We start from the raw sequence: 6,339 nt of genomic DNA on the forward strand, positions 1-6,339 counted from the left end.
GGGGGGGAGCAGCATTTCCTGTCCCGTTCTTTCTGTTTTCTCACCCCCCAGGGTTTCTCTGCGTAGCCCAGGCTACCCTGAAGCTTGCGCTGTAGAACAGGCTGGCCTCGAACTCAGGGAGGTCCACCTGCCACTGCCTCCCAAGTGTTGAAATTACAGGCGTTCGCCACCACTCCGGGCTCCCCTCCGTATTTCTAACTCAGGGTTGCACTATACCAGGTTGCCTAACTTGGTGTCAGGCCAAAGATGATCCTCCTGCCTCCACCTCCCATTATACCAGTTTGGCCTCCTAACTTGCTGTCAGGCCAAGGATGATCCTCTTGTCTCCACCTCCCACGTCTTGGAATCACAGGCATGTGTTGCAGGGGGATGGAAACAGAGCTCCTTGCGTGCTAGGACGTACTCTGCTCACTTGAGCCACATCCCAACATCTTGTTTGTTTTAGACTGTGAGTCACTCTGTAGCCTGAGCTGGCCTGGAATTCCCTATGTAGCCTAGGCTGGCCTCCAGCTCGCGATCCACTGGTCTTAGTCTCCCAGGTTCCATGCATGTGCCAACACCCGGCTGTCCACTTTGCTCTCGTGAAACAGAAGAATTTCATGAACATTCTACCCAGGAAGAATGAGTGAAGGGGATCTGTGCTAGTTTCCTCTCAGGAAAATCCTAGTCAGATGTGGTGGTACTTACCTTTAAACCCAACATTCCCTAGGTAGAGGCAAAGTTTGAGGCCAGCCTGTTCTATGTGATGAGTTCCAGAACAGCCAGAGTTATACAGTGAGACTCTGTCTCAAAACAAATAAAAACAACAGTAAAATAAAATCTTCCTAGGGGTGATGGTGGTTCACAACTGTCTGTACCTCTGGTTTCAGGTCCTCTCTGACCTCCAAGACACGGAGCACATGTGATACATGCAAACAAAACATTCATACAAATAAATCCAAAAACATTAAAAAGAAAGAAAGAGCAAAATCTCCCTGAGGAACTCATCTAGGTACAAATTCTCTGGTGTGTTCAGACTGTCCAGGGTGAATACCGAATGTTGAATCTGATTCCTAGGCTCCTTGAGGTAAAAGAATGGTGAGCTGCCGTCCTGTGGGAAGCTTGGCTGGAGTTTGGAGTTGTTACCTTGCACTCTGGGCTCAACAAATGATAAAAAGGAAGACTGCATGGGATCAGCGCCCTGTGCCCAGCGCTAGCTCCTGGTGTGGTAGAGTAAACTCCAGCTTGCTCTTGGGGTGCAAAGCCTCCGTTTCCATTGATTCTCCACAACTAGAGGCATTTTGATTCCCGTCTTAGGGCTGACCACAGCCGTGCATAGAGACAAGTCTCTTATCCAAGGCAGCATTGCCGAGTTGAGCTAGCAGCTAGCAAAACATGCTTGGAATCCTAGCACTTGAGAAACTAAGGCAGGAGGATCACCCAAAATGTGAGGCCAGCCTGGTCTACATAGTAGGTTCCAGGTACAGAGTGAAACCCCTGTTTCAAAAGGCCATGAGCAAAGCAGTCTTGCAAAAAGGAAGGGAGGCTGGATTCCATCCTGACCTTCTGAGGATCTCTGGTTTAGAAACTAGGCTGCTGGGGCCAGACTCGGGTTCTGTGGTCCCATGATGTAGCCTGGGGTGGGTTCCTGGTAAGCTCTGTGTCTTGGTTTTCTCCATTGTGAAAGGGGGATATGCCTACCTCGGGACGGGCAGGTGGTGGTGCACACATTTAATCCCAGCACTCATGAAGCTGAGGCAGCTGGATCTCTGTGAGTTTGAGGCCAGCCTGGTCTACAGAGCGAGTTTCAAGATAACCAGGGCTACCCAGAAAATTATATATATATATATATATTCAAAAAAAGAGCATCTACCTCATAAAAGGTGGTTGGGTTCATCAGGGGCTCAGCCACTATTTCAAATAGTAGCAAATGGGTAAGTAGACAATTTTTTTTTTCATGGCACACCTGCAATTTGAGGTCCAAGGACAACTTGCCAGGGGCAGTAGTCTTCTTCCATGTGTGAGACCCAGGGATCAAATTCAGTTTGTCAGACTTGCCAGCAGGCAGCTGTCCCCAGGGAGCCATCCTGCCATTCCATTAATCCTTGCTGGATGGAGACAGCTTCCTGATAAGCTGTATCCTTAGAAACAGAGTGCTCCCTGAAGAGAAGATTAAAGTTGACTATTCTGCTGAAAACTTTGAGACCCCACCCTTGGAGGCTGCCTAATGAAGCCATTGCCTATGTAAACGGCTCTGAGACTCTGAGTAGGTGGGTGCCTCCTGTCCCATGGCACACATTTGAGGAGTAGCTCGGTGGAGTAAGGAGTAAAGGTGACTCTTTCATCCCTGTGTACAGAGCTCAGCAGATGAACGAATCACGTGCCCATCCTGAACCCAAGTGCTGCTCAGGCCTGCTGGATGTCACCCAGTGACTGGGAACCCCCCATCCTTTTCTTTTTTGCAGTGCTCAGGGAGGAGCCCAAGGCCCCCACTGCTAGGCAGTCGCTCTAATCCTGAGCCACATACCTTCTCTTTCTTTTTGCATTGTATTTGACACCGTTTCACTAAAGTGCTTCAGCAGACCTTGAACCTTTGATCCTCCTGCCTCGCCTCCTGCGAAGCTGGGATGAGAGGCCTGTGCCACCAGGTCCAGTCATTCACTGTTCACAAGGCCCCAGAGTTGACTGACATGGCGGTACTCCTGATGCCCGATACCCCTTCTCTGCTTCAACTGTCTCCAGCAAGCTGTCTTTCCTTGGCAGTATCCCCATACCCTTGTCTTATTTCCACATTGTCTCTTGCTCCTCCTGTCTGACAAACCTTCCTGTTTTGTTCTGTAAGAATGCTTGTCATTGTGTCCCAGATTGATGTGGCCGGTCCAGTGATCCAGATCTCCTCCCCAAGGCTCCTAAGTCAATTACATGCAAAACTGTTTTCCCAAATAAGGTCACACTGGTGATGTGACTTTTTCGGGGCCCCACTTAACCCACTGAAGTGGCAGACGATGAAATCCCATCAGAAGTCCTAACTCTGGAGGAGAGACTGAGTCTGGGGTGTCTTACGTCCACTGTCCACATACCAGCACCAGAGATGGCCGTGCCTTTCTGATGAAAACACCACGAGACTTTCTTGTTCTGCTTAGAAAAAAGCCTCGTTCAGAGCTGGAGAAATGACCCTGTGGTTAGGAGCACTTATTGCTCTAACAGAGGACCCCATCCAGTTCCCGCCACCACACAGTGACTCTCAACTGCCTGTAAGCTCTGGAGGATCCAGTGCTCCTTCAGGTGCGTGCATACGCGCACACATACACATGCGCGCACACACACTTAAACAAATGTGTGTATTTAAAAAAAATAGCTGGCGATGGTGGCACATGCCTTTAATTCCAGCACTCGGGAGGCAGAGGCAGGCAGATCTCTGAGTTCAAGGCCAGCTTGGTCTACAAAGTGAGTTCCAGGACAGCCAGGGCTGTTATAAAAACCCTGTCAAAAAAAAAAGAACAAAACAAACAAACAAACAAAACACACCACCACCAACAACAACAACAAAAACAAATAAAAATTAAAAACAAAAAGAATAGCGATCATCCCTAGCCCTAGCTCTCATGCCCAGATGACCATGGTGACCTGCCCCATCTGCCTCCCCACCCTATCTCTCCAGCACCAGCTTCCCGCTACTCTGGGTCTCTCCCCAGTACGCCTGGCTTGTTTACACCAAGGGACCTTTGTGCCATCCAATCCCCACCAGGACCCTCTGTGTATCTTCTCTCCCTTCAGGTCTCAAGCTGAGTGTCACTTCACATGCAGGTCTTCAGCCTGCAGTTAATGCCCTGACATCCTCTGCTGCACTTTTGCCAACTCGTCTCCTAGCAGTCCTGTTCCAGCAGGATGGAACCTCTCCTTTCCCACATCCCAGGCACCTGATGTTTGCTGGAAAGGGAGAGAATTCAATGACCCTAAGTGTCAGATTTCCCCGAAGCCCTGTGGACAAAGCCACCCCTGCCAACCTAATGGTGGCTAATTAGAAAGCAAACAAGGCAGCCTGTGTCACCATGGCTAAAGCCCTTTCTAGTCAGGCCGGCCTGTGAAGTGCTCCAATGTTCTCACTCAGGTTCATGACTTTCTCTTTCTTTTCTAAGGGAAGAAATCAACACTTCAAGTCAGTGACCAGTCAACTTTTTAATCATCCCAGGATGTGTGGTTGAGGAGGAGAGCTGTTTTTGAAACATGGGGCTATTGCTGACCCCTGACAGAGTGAGGCCAGCAAGTGGCCTGGACAGTAGTGGCATTGGCCTATCAGTAGCTTAGAGCGTAGGATCCAAAGTAACAGTGAAGCTAAGATTTTAATGTTGCTCCATCTGGGAGGTCCCTACTGCTCCCCTGACAGCCCCACCCCCACCCCCCACTACGTGCTATGACTTGATGTGGTTTTATCATCATCCCTTGGCCACTAACTGTAAATTCTGTGACTACGTGGAGCTGAGTTGTGTTGCCCAACACCATCTTCCTTGAGCTGGAAGTCTGCAAGTCATTCTCCCCAAACCTCCACCCGTCCTTGGAAGGTTCTAGATATCAGGATGACAAAGGCTTCTTTGCCTCTGACAGACTGAGTCCCTTCGATGGTCCAGCACAACTACTGAGTGCTGGGAGCTCACAGGCAGGAAGGGTGTGGTCCCCCCTCTTTGAGCCTTAAGACTGGATTTCCTAGCCGAGTTGGGCACCTGGGTTGCTCCATCTTCCCCAGGTTCTGAGATGAAGTACCAGTTGGGGAGTTCAGAGCACCGGCAGCGGAAGGCACAGGCTCCAGTCTGGGCCTCAGTTAAGCTCCAGAGTCCCCTGTTTGATTTTCTCAGGTGTAGACAGTTGCTGCTCAGAGGGAGTAAAGAGGAACAATCAATGCACATCCCAGCGCCAACAGTTGGCCTGGATCAGAGAGCGTGTGGCTGTCACTTCAGAGTTTCCGAGCCCAGCGTGCCTCTCACAGCCCCTGTGCCTGGACCAAGTTTCTTAACCTCTTAGCGTTGGCCTAGATAATTTCCTACGAGAAAACCCAACTGAAAGCAGCTTTTGCAAAATGGGAAGTTTTTGGCTCACGAAAATGGGAAGTCTAAAAGCCTCTTGCTTCAGGCACAGTGTGATCTAGGGGCTCAGACAACGTCATTCTGATTCACTGCTTGCCCTGTGCTGGCTTTGGTCCTGGGTCAGCTCTCCTGACGGCCTGGGATGGCTCAGCAGCCCTCAGCACACATCCTGGCATGTCGTCCCCTCAGTCGCATGGAGGGAGGGACATGTGTCATCTCTAAGCCAATCTCTGTCCAGAGGAGAACTTGGCAGATGAAAGAACCCAGGCTCACAGGGGTCAATGACTTAACCAAGGCCATGCAGCCAGCAAGGCTAAAGCAGGCTTTGAGTGTGGACCTCTAACCTCAGAGTCCATGCCCTCCTGCAGGATGTTGTACAATCTCCCCAGAAATTCCCATGAGCTCTAAAAATAGCACAAGTGGCCCTGAGAATGCCAATCATGGTGACATCTACTACTTGAAAGACTAGGCGTGGTGGCACACGCCTGTAACCCTAGCACTAGTGGGTGGAGGCGGAAGGTCCAGAGGCACAAGGTCATCCTTGGCCATATAAAGGGTTCAAGTCCAGTCTGAGCTACATGAAACCCTGTCTCAAAAAAAAAAAAAAAAAAAGTGAAAGTCTATACTATTTGAATCCTATTTGAACTGCAGCACAGAGAGGTTAGACAGCTTGCCCACAGTTGCACAGGACTTGAACGTCGGGTGCTGAAGTTCTGTTCATTTGAGTTCTGCACCCTTTCAGGAAGAGAGGCGGCCCCACCCGAAGCTCCGCCCCGCTCACATCCTCACTGGGTTCTTCAAAGCCTTAAAGAGACTCTCCCGCCTCTCCGCCCCCTGAAAACATTTCAGACTTGAGTCCAAGCCATTATAAATAAACACACAAATATAATCCCAAGCTGGCCGTCTCGTAAGAAAAGACGGAGGAGGAGGCATTTAGGGGAACGGGGAGAGGGGGAGTCACGTGTGTGCTGAGAAAGGCTGCAGAGAGGCATGGGGGCGTGGCTGGAGGAGGGAAGTGGAACCCAGAGCTGGAAATGAGGTTTGGCCTCCTGCTTTCAGCAAAGGTGGAGTCTGGGAGGGTTGCTAGAGGCCAGGGCACTTCTCCATCCTCCCTGATGGGATGGGGCAGTTGTTGCGCTGCTGTTCTGAGTACGGATCCTGGAACCTGGAGGCCTCGGGGAAACTACTTCCTCATCTCTCTGACCTTCAATTTTCTGTCTTACGTAAGGCGGGAGGCATTAGTTAAATGAACCGAGAATCAAGTGCTCTGCTCTCTCAG

The sequence above is a fragment of the Microtus ochrogaster genome, linkage group LG8, assembly GCF_000317375.1.
Source record: "Microtus ochrogaster isolate Prairie Vole_2 linkage group LG8, MicOch1.0, whole genome shotgun sequence".
NCBI lineage: Eukaryota > Metazoa > Chordata > Mammalia > Rodentia > Cricetidae > Microtus > Microtus ochrogaster.